General features: G+C 39.8%; 1 protein-coding gene and 1 long non-coding RNA gene across 5 annotated transcripts in view; one reads left to right on the top strand and one right to left on the bottom strand.

Annotated features, from left to right (window-relative positions):
- Positions 1-5,480: 5,480 nt before the first annotated feature.
- Positions 5,481-13,758, bottom strand: LOC137208784 (uncharacterized). 2 transcript variants are annotated; one of them, XR_010935761.1, is made up of 3 exons: positions 13,659-13,758; positions 12,664-12,773; positions 5,481-5,586 (listed from the first exon to the last, which is right to left on the bottom strand). It is a non-coding gene; the product is annotated as an uncharacterized lncRNA (long non-coding RNA). The 2 variants fall into 2 exon arrangements; XR_010935760.1 differs by lacking the exon at positions 5,481-5,586 and adding an exon at positions 11,153-11,434.
- The window catches only part of ADD3 (adducin 3), a 125,274-nt gene continuing 123,769 nt past the window's right edge, over positions 13,688-15,192 (top strand). Inside the window, exon 1 of one of the 3 annotated variants that reach the window (XM_067709451.1) lies at positions 13,688-13,854. The gene's annotated coding sequence lies outside the window, so the exon portion shown is untranslated. Of the gene's footprint in view, positions 13,855-14,528; positions 15,013-15,192 lie in introns of those variants that run through there. The other 2 variants (XM_067709450.1, XM_067709455.1) reach the window with 2 other exon arrangements.

Raw genomic sequence — 15,192 nt, 5'->3', positions numbered from 1 at the left:
CCTGGGATGTCAGGGGTTCCAGATACCCACCTTGACTTGAGGATTCGGATAGGAGGGTATATTTCTAGGGAGTTAAACAATATGATTTTTCAATTCTGAGACTCTTTTCATCCAAAAGAAACAGGTTAACTTTATCCATTTCCCTTGAAAAGGTATTCTCCGAGTGAGGACTCCTGAAACTTAGGAAAAGGTAACTAAGAGCTTAAATATATGTTTCTGAATTCAGCTATTCTCATGTCATTGTTTTTCAAAATGATACAAATAATATTTACACATGTAAAAACATTCAAATATATAACATTTAAAATAAAAAATCAAAGTGTCTCTCACCCTCCTAATCCCACTTCTCAGAAGTAAATACCTACTGTTAACATTAACCGTTTCATGTACACATTCTAAACCTTTTTCTAAAACATATATTTATACCTATTTGCACATGCAAATATATGTACATTCACATATGTATGTATGTATATATACAAATATGACATTACTCTCAGCATGTTATTCTACAACCTACTGTTTTCCTTTAACAATATATCATGGGCACCATGCCAGGTTAGTATATCAAGGTCAACATCTTGCTTCATCAGTGCTGCATAGTATTGTTTTATGGATCCATTAAAATTGTTTTTACTGTTCTCCTATTTAAAGATTTAGATTGTTGTTTCTTTTGTTTTGCTATTGGAAACCACATGGCAGTGAATATCCTTGTAATTATCTCATTCAAATGCTCATACAAGGATTTCTGTAGGGTAGTGTCTTTTAAGTGGATTTACTTAATCAAAGAGTCATATGTTTTAATTTTTGACAGTTATGACCAAATTTAAGAGGACACACTTTAAAGCTTCTGCTCCTAAGGAACTCTCTATGAGGTTTTGACTGACTGTGGGATCCACAGCTCTGGGTTAACTCACAGAATTCCTTTCACCCCAGTAAAGTGAACATGCTCTCTATATTGCCACAATCTCTCCTCCTGGTGCACATTTAAGCAACTATGCTTTGTTTCAGAAGCAAATAATTTCTTTACAGCAAAACTCAGAAGCCGCTCTGTTTCAGAGTGAAGATTAAACTCCACCTCTACTGTGGATTTTTTCCCTAAATGGTTAGCATACACTCACCTACAATTTCATTAAGTCTGAATTCAAGTTCCTTTCTCCTTTTCTGATTGTACAAGGAAGAGAAGATTTATTGGGAAGGGAAATGCAATGAAATATATAGGAAGTAGTTATTTATTTAGGACTGGAACAAGAGGAAAAGCTAGCAAATCTCAGAACAAACCATTGTAACAAGGACATGCCATAAACTCCTCAGGCCTCAATAGATATTGATTTTATTATATTCTAAGAAGAAGAATCCTCTTAATGGTCTTTTTATGTGAAGGCCTTTTAAATAAATTATTTCTACTTGTCCCAACAAATTTGCAGGGTGGGTTGCAATTTCTCCATTAGACACATAAGGAAACTGAGCCTCATAGAATTGATGCAATGGTCAAGATTTCACAGCTAGGTAAGTGCTTGAGTTGGGATCCAGACTCAGGCTCATCCGATTCTCTTTTCACTGTATTGTATCATCTCTGTTGCCATCCAAGTTGCCAGCTTAGAACTTCATAGGAAAGAACCATGGCCAAGGAATGGAGGTCCTGACGTACCTCCTGAGGTACACAGAACTTAGCTCAGTTTAAGGAGAATAAAGAGATTATGAGTGCCCTTTCATGGGAGGTTGGGTGATTGGTTTTCTGTCAAAAATACTGTAGACAAAATTCTTGCAGTGGATCAGAGCCTGGATCAAATGACCTCTGAGTCCGTTTCCAAGTCTACAAATGTATAATTTGATTCCCACACCCATTTCACAGATCAGAAAACAGAAGCTAAGAATCCTTAAGTAACCTGTTCAGGTTCACAACTAACTAGTGTGGAACCCAAGCGTCATGGTGACTCTTCCACTGACCTTTCCATTGAACACACATACTTCCATGACTGTAGCCTTTCTAGCACTCAGCTACATAATTTTGAATCCCTTTTACAGACATATTTTGTTGTATTGCACTTTGCTGATACTGCAATTTTTTTTTTTTTTACAAATAAAAGGTTTGTGACAACCCTGCGTCAAGCAAGCCTATTGATGACGTCTTTCCAACAATATTTATTCATTTATGTCTCTGTGTCACATTTTGGTAATTCTCACAATATTTCAAGCTTTTTCATTATTATTATATATGTTATAGTGACGTGTGATCAGTGATCTTTGATGTTACTATTGCAAAAAGATTACTACTGACAAGGCTCAGATGATGGTTGGCATCTTTTTAGCAGTAAAGTATTTTTAAATTAAGGTATGTACCTTTTTTTAGACATAATGTTATTGCACACTTAATGGACTGGGGTATAATGTAAACATACTTTTATATGCACTGGGAAGCCAAAAAATTCACGTGACTTTCTTTATTGTGATATTAGCTTTATCTTGGTGGTCTGGAACAGAAGCCATGATATCTCCGAGATATGTCTGCACTCCTTTGTTTGTGCCTTTAGCTCACCTAGGTTCCACCTTGATACCCCACAACAAATACATGATTAGAGGCAGGGAGTCATGCCTTTGTTTCGCCCTCCCATCTCTTCCTTTCTTTCCCTCCTCCTGTCTCTTCTAAGAGCAAAGTCACCAAGGGCAGGACCATTTGGTGTCACCCTACATTCTCTCTCTCTTTTTTTTTAACGCCTTGGATTCCTAATCCAGTAATAAGAGTATTAATGTTGTATGTAAAGAAAGTAATGGCATGAGAGAAGAGGAGCTGGCATACTCCCAGAAAAAACAAAAGCCAAGCCCAACTAGAGGTACATCCTGTAAAAACTCTGTCAGTCTTTTAGACAGCAGTCAGAATTGGATCAATTCTACAACTCATTTCAAGGAAAAGAAAAAAGAGTAAGAAGAGTCTTCAAGAAACTACCCACCTTCTGGGCTGAAGCACGCTGTGCCATGGCCAGACTGCAGGGAGACCGGCTCAGAAAATCTACGCTGTATCTGCAGAGCCTCTGAATGTTCGAGAATAAGTTGTTTAATGTATGTGTCACCCTCACTCTGTACCCAGGTGAGTACAGATGCAAGTCCCAGGCTGGTCTCTCAATTATCTCTCTGGCAAAGAAGTAAAACCCACCTATCAGAAAAAGAACCCACTTTTCTGTGAGAGATCACCACCCATTCCTCCATCCCAAATCCACTGTAACAGCTTATAAACCCTTCAACAGAATCTGAAAATCAAAGGCCTTGCTCATGCATTTGGAGACTTGACTTGGTTTAGATCTCTAAATTCTTACTATTTTACTTACTGTAAAATCTGGGTAAGTAAATTTCTGTCAAGGCTGCTGGAAAGGCTCACCATTTAGTTAACAATTAATATCCAAGTAATTTGGCATCTGGAAAGCCTAATTATTTTGGTTACCTAGTTCACATAGTTTTCAAAATGTAGTTTTAAACATTCAAAGTGAGGGTTAGAAGGGCCTCAAGTGCAGGTGGAAGGAAAGACCAGGTGTTATTTCACTAATTGACTAAGCAGCGTTGGGAGGCGGTAAGAGAAGGGGCTGAGAACCCAGATTTTGTAGTCATTTTACTGCCTGGATTTAAAACCCAACCTCTGCCATTTACCAGCTCTTTGATCTTGGGCAAATTACTTAATTTCTCAGTGCTTCAGTTCCCCTGTTTGTAACAGGAATAATAGGATAATACCTTATGGGGCTGTTGTAAAGATTACATGAGATACCTATATTATAAAGCACTTTGAATAGTACCTGGAATATAGTAAGTGTTCAGCAAATGCTTGTAATACTATTTTATGCTTTAATAATGAGAGTGGTGATCCACCCCTCTCATCTGAGAGGAAAATGACCATGCAGACTCCGTACAGATTTATAGCCAAATATTGTTATGACTAGTTTTCACAAATAGCAACCACTGTTAAAAATTTAAATGTTTAGGGCTTCCCTGGTGGCGCAGCGGTTGAGAGTCCGCCTGCCGATGCAGGGGACATGAGTTCGTGCCCCGGTCCAGGAAGATCCCACAGGCCGCGGAGCGGCCGGGCCCATGAGCCATGGCCGCTGACCCTGCGCGTCCGGAGCCTGTGCTCCGCAGCGGGAGAGGCCACAGCAGTGAGAGGCCCGCGTACCGCAAAAAAAAAAAAAAAAAAAAAATTAAAATGTTTAAATTAATGAGACTGTTTTTTACATTTGACCTCCACTAACACTGCGTATAATCTGCAAGTGATTAGATGTCATTTTTATCACTCCTGTTAAACTATAACGTGTTCCTTATCCTCCGTGGATGTGGTTCACACTCAGCACGCTCTTGGCTTTGTTCAGCATCCTGTCTGTTGTCGCTTAATCCCAGCAATCACTAAGAATGAGGGTGTGAGAAACTTGTTCAAGAAAATATTGCTTACAACACATGAATTATTAATTTCTTAAGAGTCTTAAAGAGTTACAGGTCTTTTTTTAAATGGGGGGAGGGGAGAGGTCAACGAATGACTAGGATTTAACAGAAATGATTAAAAGGACAGGATGTTCTTTTTTCCCCCTAGGGGCCACAGAAGGAAATGAGAACTAAATTTAATATTATGAGTTCTCATGTTCATAAATTGATGTGTTAGGTTTATGTGTCCCAGTAATTATGCCCTGCTTTGGAAAGGCTTACTCTGAAAGTTTAGTCTGAAGATAGAAATTCAGAAGCTGGGAGAGCTGAGTAGGAACTATGAAATAAAAGTGTTGAGAGTTTCCAGCAAGCTATTTATCTCATGTGTAAATTCAGGGCAAATTTGTAAAGTGGGATTTATGTGTCATGTCCCAGCCATCCTTTTCTTTCGTACCTCAGTGGTGGAACCAATGTCAAGCCACGGAGCCCTTTCACTCTCATCTGTCTGTTCAGTCTCTGCTATAAGACGTTTACACTTTAATGAAAACTTAGGTCAATGTATTACTGCTTTCAGGAAGGGTTTGTTTTGAAAGTTTTACCTCGAATGACAGGTTGCAAGGTTTGTAATTGCTGTGTCATAGATTATATTGCAAGCAACTGAGACCAGTCTAATTTACTTAGGCAAAAGGAATTTATTGGAAGAATAAGGCTCACGGCTCATAAAATTGAAGGTAAAGCTGAAGAATCAGGTCTTGGAAAGGACAGGAGCCAAGTCAAGCAAGATCTTTGCAGCAGCATCTAATCACATTCTCCTCAGGGACCTCATTCAAAATGAACTCATCTCCTTAAGTTTTTGTGTCATTCTATTCAATATTTAAATGCTAGGGAGAGAACATTTGGTTGGTCCAGCCTGAGGCCAACCCCTCACTCAGGGAAAGGGAAGGGTCCCACTGCAAGAACGGGATGAAAAAAGGTTCCGCAAAGGAATACTGAGGCACTCTTAGCGGAAAAGGGAACAGATGCTGTGCAGACAAAAACATACATTTACTATAATCACCAAGTAAAGGCATTTCACATACCTGTCAATGGGTGCGGGACACACTTTGGAGATGTGGAAGAAGAGGAGGATTGTCTCCACACTCAGGTAGCCATTTTTCTTCACATGAAGGAGTGTCCTACGAGACCCTTTCCAATTAGAGCACATAAGTCAAATGAGATGGGAGGGACCTCAGCATTCTTTCAATGGTTTTCTCTCAAAAGCTTTAAAATGAACACCTTATGATTTAACTGCACTTGAGAATACCATTGAATTCTTAAAGCCACACTTTTCAGTCTTTTGGGATGGTGCTGAAATGTGGTTTCTAAAGTAAATATTTGAATGAATACTAATATACCTCAACCACGGGTTTAGATTGTAGCTCACTGCCCATCTCCTGTCCTAACTAAATATGCAGTTTCCTGAGTACAATCCCAGACCCACTAAAGCCGAGTTCTGGTGGGGAGGGCTTCAGGCAGGGGCTGATACTGAACGTTTAATAAGCTTCCCAGGTGGTTCTGATGTATGTTTGAGAACCACTGAATGGGACTCAACAAATCTCAATAGCTGTTGAGCACATACTCTGCACCGGTCAGTGTTCCGGCCTCTAGGGATCCAACAATGAACAAGATAACCAAAGTTCCTGCTCTTTCAAAGATTCTTACAGGGAGGAAATTAATGATGAACAAATAGAAAAAATAAACAAGATAATGTTAGAGTGGAACAAGCATTCTGAAGAAAGAGGGTGATCTTAAGCCAAACATGACCAAACAGAAGTGTTCACTTTTACCTGTCATGCTCTTTCTTCTCAAGTCTTCTCTGTCTTAGATAATGGTGCCCTCTCCACCCAGATGCTCAGGCCAAAGGCCTAGAGGTCATTCTGGGTTGATTTCTCTCTTTCCTTCCCTTTCCTTACCCACTACATGAATCTATTCTCAAGTCATGTCAGCTCTACTCCCAAAACGTGCCCCAAGTCCATTCACTTCTCCTCATCTCCACAGCCACCCCTGCAAAGAGACCCCATTTCCTATTGCATGGATGGCTTTGATAACTTCCTAACTGGCCTCCCAGCCCCTAACCACTTCCCTCTTGAGCCCATTCTCCACACAGCAACCAGAGCAAAATTCCAAAAATGTAAATGAGACCCTATCCCTCCTTAGCTTAAAACTTCCCAAAAGTCAAACTCTCACCCTGATCTCCCAGAACTGCACGATCCAGCCCAGCACCCCACCCCCACCCCCAGAACTCTGGCCACCTCTGGGGCGCTTTGTCCCTTGCACACAGTGTTCAACCACCATTCCCTTCTCTCAGTCTCCCAGACATACCAAGATTATTCTGCCTCATGACCTTTGAACTTGCTTTTCTCTCCAGCTGACAACTTCAGGTCATTTGGGTCTCAGCTCAAATGTCACCTCCTCAAAGAGGCCTTCTTCATCCTTCTTAACTAGTCATTGTCAATGGTATGTTTTCTCTTCTTTATAGTCCTTAGCATCTGAAATAACCTGACTTGTCAACTTGTTTACATGTTAACATCTGTGTTTTCTCAGTACAATAAAACTTCATGAGTACAAGGATTTTTGTCTGCTTTATTCATTGTTCTATCCCTAGCACCTGGTGGCTGGCACATAATAGGAGTTCAAAAAATGCTATTGCCTCAATGAATGAAAAGAGGTGAGTATATTAATGGAAAGTAACTCGAGATGGGGCTACTTAAACAGGCTATCCATAAATGAAGGTTGAGTTTTCAGGGTCATGTTTGGGGACTACATGTATTCTAACTTTGCCCCACACAAACGTTTCATTCCAGGCAGACAGGTTTACTTGCTGTTCTGCCAACATTCTTTACACTTTCCTGTCTGCTCAGTGAAGAGACCCAAGTCGTGCTTCACCATGAGCATGGCCTGAGCAAAGTGCTGGGGGACCTGTCTCAGGAAACTCACACACATACCTTTGCTCCTGCCACCTCTGTCATCAAAGGCCCTTCTCCTCCATCTTTTCCCTGTCACAGTTCTGCCCTTCATACTTCCTGTTTTCTCCAGCAGGAATTGATCTCTCTCTTCCCTGACTCCTTTTGGATTCTTTGAGTACACTATTTACCTTGACTCTGGAATACGTATCAAATATGTGCCTTGGGCAAGTTATTTAACATCTCTGAGCCTCAGTTTCCTCATTTAAAAAATATGGTTAATGGTACTAATTTAGCAGGATTGATAAGACGATTAAATATATATATACATATAAAACACCAAGCACAATACTTGGCACATGATCACTCATTAAATGGTAGCTATAACAATTATTATTTCTTCTTATTTTTAATAAAACTATAATAATTATGACAATGATTATTAAAATAGAAAATAATATTATGGATAATAATTGATAATATAATATTGGTAATAATATTTTTGATAAAATGTATTGCTTGTTTACTGTTTGCTAGGAGCTTCACATTTATTAGCTTATATGTAGTGATTTTGCAGTCTGATTGCTTCATGCATTTGTGTTTTATTTTCCAGCTGGGTGTTTAGGGTATAGGCTAGATATGTCTCAAGGTTTTGTTGCTGTGGTTTTTTTTTTTTAATAATCCTTTAAGTGCCAAACTGTGCATAGTTCATTGCAAGTGCTCAAGAACTATTTGTTGCAAATGATAAGATTATCCATAGCTCTGAAATGTAGTGACTTGCATTATGTCAGAATATAAGCTGATCTAGAAAATCTGGAAAATTTAAAACTTGGGCTTAGATATGTCACCTGCTTAAATAGTATGCTGGTGAAAGGTCTGCCGTACATCTATTCAATACTTTTGAACACCTACTATGTGCCATCCTCTGTTATAGGCAACTGGCAAAGGTTTCTAAGATAGGCAAATGATGGCATTCATTTGTCTGTATTTCTGGCAGGTTTATAAACTCCATTTTTGCAGTTGCTTTTTCCTTCTAAGAGACTGGCTCCTATGTTGGAATCTAAGCCACTTAGAGACTATTCAAAACATACGGCATTATAAACAGGCTCTGGAGCCAGAATGCCTGGGTTTGAATCCCTGCTCTGCTAATTCTTTGCTCTGAGATTCTGGGCATGTTACTTATCCTCTACAATCCTCAGTTTCTTTAACCAAAAATAATAATAGCCCCTATGTTTAAGGATTTATTCTTGGTATGAAATGAAATAATGAGTATAAAGTATTTAGCACTGGCATACCATAAGTACTCAGAATATTAGCTCTCATTAAACTACTAGTTTGTATTCCTCTACCAAGCATACTAAAACACTGGACAAGAAGAAACCACCTGGAAACCCATTTTTGAACAAGGAGAGAAGGAATGAACATATACTTCAGTTCCATTATGGGCCAGGCTCTAGAGCAGAAGCTCTCCATATGTTATGATTGACATGTTGTGTGACATAATCCTCACAACAACATGGTTGAACAGGAATTATTTTATGGATGAGGATACTAGGACCGAGAGAGATTAAAAATTTTGCCCAAGTTTACACTATAGAAAGGGTGGAGCCAGTGTTAGTCCTTCTCTAAACCCTTCTCACATAATAAACAAGGAGCCACCTATGTTTCTCTCATCCTGTCTCTGAGATTCTACACACAGTCCATTGTTTCTGTAGGATAGCAGTACTCAAATTTGGTGCACATAAGAATCACCTGGAATGCTTGGCAAAAACCCTCAATCTACGGCCACATCCTAAAAGATTCTAATTCAAGGATAGGGTCCAGGAACCACAATTTCAGGAAACACGCCAAGTGATTTTGTTGCAGGTAGCTCCTGATCACATTCTAGAAATAGTGTCATAAGGATTAAAACACCTAGTTTTAGACCATGTCATATATATTAAAGATTAGCAGCTGAAATTTTAAGGCATGAGATGTTAAGATTTATAGGTAAATGATGTATTTTAGGTTTAACATAGCAATTGCATACTTTGTATTCATTTTACGTTTCTCTCCACAGAAACTGGTAAGTTGATTTTTTGTGAGTTTTTATCTTACCTGTGTGTGGGCCTCTAATTTGGAGTATCTTATTTATAGCAATTGTTTATTAGTTGTTTGTGTATTAGCAGTTATTTATTTAGCCATGATGATTTTAAAAGACTCACCAAATGGAAAATGAATAAATGACAAGAAATACTTTTAGGAAAAAGAAGGAGGACTCTGAGGGTGATAGTTTATAAACGTTACAGAAATTTATCAGGCCTGATTACTTAAACAGTTGTATAAGGACCTATCAGGCATTTAACTGAGGTAATTCCTTTAAAATAAACCATATAGGTCACATAGTGCTAATAAAATATGTTGATGAATCCTTGAGTATGGAGCCCCAATTATATCTCCTTGGGGAGCGGAGAACTCATTAGCGTGAGTTCCATGTCAGTCCTTCCTGCTCTGTTCCCCAACTACTTTCCAGACTCGCTCGACACAAAAGGGTGATCAAAACGTATGTAGCATGGCCAAGTTTCAAAATGAATGGTTCATCTAACCCCACTTATTGAATACATGACATTAGGAAGTATTAAAAGGCTGTTGTGCTTCACTGAGTTTACTTTTTGGTCGAGAGCTTTAAAAAGGTACATTGGGGGGAAAGGATGGAAGAGGGATCTCTATATAAATTCTTAGCTCTTCATATTGCAGATGTTATTCCCGACCCAAGGGGAAAGCCTCAAAGCTGATAAGTTGTTAAATTGGGAGCAGCAGGGTGCATGTGTGTGTGTGTGTGTGTGTGTGTGTATGCATGCACGCACGCACACAGGGAGAGAGACTAACCTGTTTGCTTTCCGAACCAGTAAGTAGTAAAACAGGTTGTTTAGGGTAAAGTCCCTTGAACTAGATAGTTGATTTTAAATACATCTGCCTATAATAATACCTTCTATTTACAAAGTACTTTGAAAAGTTCAAAGCATTTTTTTCCTTTATTATCATTTGAACTTCATAACCACCCTATGAAGTAGGGACAGCAGGTATTATAAGACACCACGGCCACTTAAAAGATGGCTAAACTGAGGCACAAGCATGTCGAGAAACTTGTTCGAGGTCACATAACCAGTTGGTTTCCAAACTGGAACTAGAGCACTGGAATTTTGAAATTTAATCCAGTGCTTTCTTGGCAGAGAGACTGTCCCACTACTGCTTGATCTACCCAGAGTTCACGTGGAGATTTGTGGCTACAATTTAATTGGAGGATACAAATCAGGCATGCCTAAAGAGCTCTCCAGAAAGGAATTTGTTTCTCTTAGGTCATGACTGTGTTAGAAAAAGGAAGTAGAGGATGGAGTCAGTTGTTTTAGACAATCCAAATTACAAGCAAACAAAAACACTTTGTAATCAGTTTCTGGATATTTTGGGAGTTATTCATTTCATTAATTTGTGTATTCATTTTTTAAAGTATCTATTAAGTGCCTTTATATAAGAGACTGTGCTCAGTACTTTGGGGAAGATACAAAGAAATGCATTTAATTTTGAGGGGTTGCTTTGAATTATAGAAATAACAGCCATTTTATTCATTGTCCATTACCACCTGGTAGATGAAATGAAATGCCTTCCTTGCAGAAGAGCAAGATAAAAACAGATGAAGAAACTGGGCAACTAATTTCCTTCAATTCTCTCCCTATAGGAGGTCTTTTTATTTATTTATTTACTTAATAATTTCATTTATTTTTTGGCTGCATTGGCTCTTTGCTGTTGCTCGCGGGCTTTCTCTAGCTGCAGCCAGCAGGCGCTACTCTTCGCTGCGGTGCGTGGGTTTCCCATTGCAGCGGCTTCTCTTGTTGCGGAGCACGGGCTCTAGGCGCACGGGCTTCAGTAGTTGTGGCACATGGGCTCAGTAGTTGTGGCTCTCTGGCTCTAGAGCGCAGGCTCAGTAGTCGTGGCTCACGGGCTTAGTTGCTCCGTGGCACATGGGATCTTCCCAGACCAGGGGTCGAACCCGTGTCCCCTGCATTGGCAGGTGGATTCTTAACCACTGCACCACCAGGGAAGTCCCTAGGAGGCTTTTTTAAAGAAAAAATGTTGATGACAAATTGTCTTGCCAGGTATACAAAACACTAATTTTGCTATGTCATCTAATCTAAGGTAATGCCCCTTTGAAACTAGGGAGGATGGGTTTAGGTTAGTGCCAGGTTCCTTATCAGGAATACCAAACCAGGATTTAAGGAAAAATGTTAGAATCTAGCCCCAAAAGCAACTTCCAAAAAGCATCTCTGAAGGCCAGAATTAAACCTCTACAGTACTTTCCCCTGCCTGGCTCCAAAATGAACTTTTCCTCTTGACAGATATGCTTGAGGATGTAGACTAATGGGAACAGAGGCACCAATGGGTGCAAGGAAACAAGCGCAAGGCCCTGTCATTTGTGTGGAAGGTAAGTACGAGTTTGCAAATAATTGTTGTGAGTTTCCTTAGAGGTCACTTAAAAAAAAATTCCCCTGGACAAATTTCTTTACTTTCTAGCATAAACATCTCCAAGCCTGAAGGCAAAACTTGTGTTAATATTTACACACATTATAAGCACTTGTTTGATATATCTCTTTAGTTTATACTACATGTACACAAATAGTATCACTGAGTGAAACTACTTTTTTGTTGCTGTGACAGGTCTTGCTCAGCCCCCAGTGTGGGTGTGTGAAACAGTGTATATGGTCATACGTGCTGTTTATTTGACTTATGTGTATGGGAAGAGTGGAGACTGAGTTAACTTCCCTGTGTCCCCATTTTGCTTCTCTGGGTTTCCATTTTTTCCACTTGTGAAATTACAGGGCTGGAGTCGGTGAGCTCTAAATTCTGTTCCAACTCTACCATCCAATGATACACCAGTTTTTTTAACTATGTCCTCATCGCTATTAAACATACATTTTGTGCTCCAGCCAAGTTAGTATCCTTAGCAATACTGTAGGGTCCTGCTTCAGGAAAACTTGTCATAGTTGGGTACAAAATCATAAGTCAGATGAAACTGTTTTCACTTTACAAAAACGATACTTGATTTGCAAAATAATTTTGGAATGGTGGTAAATAACAAACTCTGGCGGCACATTTTAAATAAAAATTTATTTTTAATCCAAGTTTTCAGGAAAAGTAGTGTAGACCGAAAGATACATGCATTAAATCACACACAAAAAAGTTTAAATCTCATAAAATCATAGTCTATTGGATGCTAAAGGAAAATTTCAATCCAACATCCTCAATTCACAAAATAGGGAACTATGGAACAAAAGAGTTTACTTACTTGCTCAAGATCACACAGGTAGTTAACAAAGGCTGTGCAAAAACATCAATTGCAGAATATTTTCCATATTTTTCTCTATTCATATTTTGGGACCACACCTCCTCATTTACCTATGAAGAAAAAAATCACAAATGTTGAGTGCTTAAATTGAGGAATATTGTCTAAAATAAAATTTAAAGTTATAATGCAGACTCTCAATTTCCTCATATGTGGACACATCACATTCTAATAGTGTAAACAGTAAATTTGCATGCATTTAAAGTTATCGACTTATGAGCTCCTTAATTTTGCTGAACTTTGAATTGCCACTGAAATACTACCCTGCTATTATTTTCTTAAATTATTTTAGATTTTTTTGATTTTTCTATAAATGATATTGTGATTTTTATAAGTACAAAGTGGTATCTGTCAATAATATATTTTCTTTTTTAAAAAAATTGAAGTATAGTTGATTTACAATAATATATTTTCTAATACTGACATTCATTGAAATTCCAGATATGCTTATAAGTATTAGTAAGACTGAACTCTGTTGTTCCCAATCATGTAAATCAGTTTTATTTTATGTATCATTCTTTTCACATTCTTGTATTAAATACTAAATAACCTCCCTTTATACAGTTATCATTGTAGTGCAATGATTGGAAATTAAATATTAACACAAAATACTATTCAGTTTCAAGACACATGGCTTTATTTTTGCCATGGACCCCAGCGTTTGAAGTTAGCAGGGCTCTTTAAAACTAATGCTTCTAGCATTTCATTGACTCACACTAAATTGGTCCCTCGATCACCCAGTTAATTTTAACCTTGACCTCCTACAGCTGTACTGCCTTACTCAGTCCAAAAAAACTCCCTGCTTCCACCCTTTCTGCCTTTTATGAAGCAATAGTGGAGAGGAAAAACAAAACCCATTCCTTTAAGAAAGATTCCACCTCCTCTCTCATAAGCAAGTGCCTAATGGTAATTGTGGAGTCTCTACCAAAGTCACTCACTTTACTACTCAGCGTTGGGAGAAGCTGCTGCCGCCCCTGCTGCTGCTGCTGCTGCTGCCGCCGCCGCTGCTGCTGTTGCCGCTGCCACCGCCGGTCTGAGGCTGCAGTGGGTTTCCGTGCAGCACTGCAGAACCCACACCTAGAAGATACACACGTCTACTACCCTGGACACAAGAAAGCCTTGGATCCTCAGTGGGTAAGCAAATCTTTTATCCATTTTGTCCAGAAACTGTGGGAAAGGGAGTGATCATGGAAAGGATTGCTCATCAGACATGCTTAAAATGGACTATGTTAATTTGTCTTCCTTTGAGGGGGGTCTAGATTTGTGACTGGCAAATGTCCTGTACAGTGGAGACTATTGTCTGATATGTACCCCTAACACATTTTTGGGGGGCTATTCATAAAAAGGCTAACCTTGATGTGTGCCAAGCTTTTTTCATTTTTTGCTTTTTAAATGCAAGAAAACATCTAGCCACTCCCAGTATCTCTCTCAAATACTGCAGATATTTTAAAACGCCACATAAAATGACAGGCCGAGCGTTTTCTAAATATTTTCTTCCCAAAGCCAGGAAGCCTTACCCACGATCCTTTAGGGGTATTTAAAAACCATAAGGCATGGTTAGATTTTGAGCATATGGGAGATGGTGGTAGACTAAAATTTCTGTAGCTTTAGTCCAGTGGGGAGAGAAAACGAGGATAAATGAATCACAGTTTGTGTCAAGCCAAGATTCATTTCCCACACTTCGTATGTGGGAAGAGGAAACTACATTTTAATTAGCACATTTTTAGGGAAGAGGGAGGGAATGAAGATGAGGGGGATGGCATGAAGTATTTGAGGGGGAAGAAGAGAGTCTGCAGAAGAGGAAGGAAATGAAGGGGACTGTCGCCAGTACCTTGGAAACGCAGGGAGATAAGCGTGGGGAATGAAGTTTGTTGTTGTGTGTTAGGGTGGGGTTGACCCAAGGGACCATGAATAACCGGAATGCCGCTCGGAGGGTGTGCTTGGTAGTGGATTCGTGACTGTGGAGGACATGTATGCGGGAGGGATGTGCAAGTCGTGGGTAGTAGAGAAAGGTGTGCGTTGCTGGGAGGTCTATTTTTAGAGTAGGTCGTGTCTGGGCGGCCGGGATGGGCGGCCCAGCGTCACCTGTGGATGGATCCACATCCCTGCTACTGGGTGCAAAGTTTACCCGGCCCCGAATTCATTTTGAAGGCTGTCGGTGCCTTGACTTTTCACCTCCAAGAGATCAGCTCTCATAAGGTGTCAAGACCAGGGGCCAACGTCGGGGTGAAAACCCTCGACGGATGCAAGTGGAGCTCATGGAGAGGGCCCTTGCCCGGCCTCTCAGTGGAGGTGAGCAGGGGAAAGAGGCGCCCCCAAAGGCAACTGTGCTGAGAATACCCAGGCCCCTCCTACAGGGGTCGTGCGGAGGTGCAACCTTAGCAGTGGCCTCCCGCTGAAGACCCAGCAGGCGGTGTGGGCGGCTGAAGCTGACTCTGAAAGCTGTGTCTCAGCCTCGGGAGCTGGGGTTGC

This window comes from Pseudorca crassidens, chromosome 16, assembly GCF_039906515.1.
Source record: "Pseudorca crassidens isolate mPseCra1 chromosome 16, mPseCra1.hap1, whole genome shotgun sequence".
NCBI classification, from domain to species: Eukaryota; Metazoa; Chordata; class Mammalia; order Artiodactyla; family Delphinidae; genus Pseudorca; species Pseudorca crassidens.
This window is presented reverse-complemented; position numbering and strand designations above follow the sequence as displayed.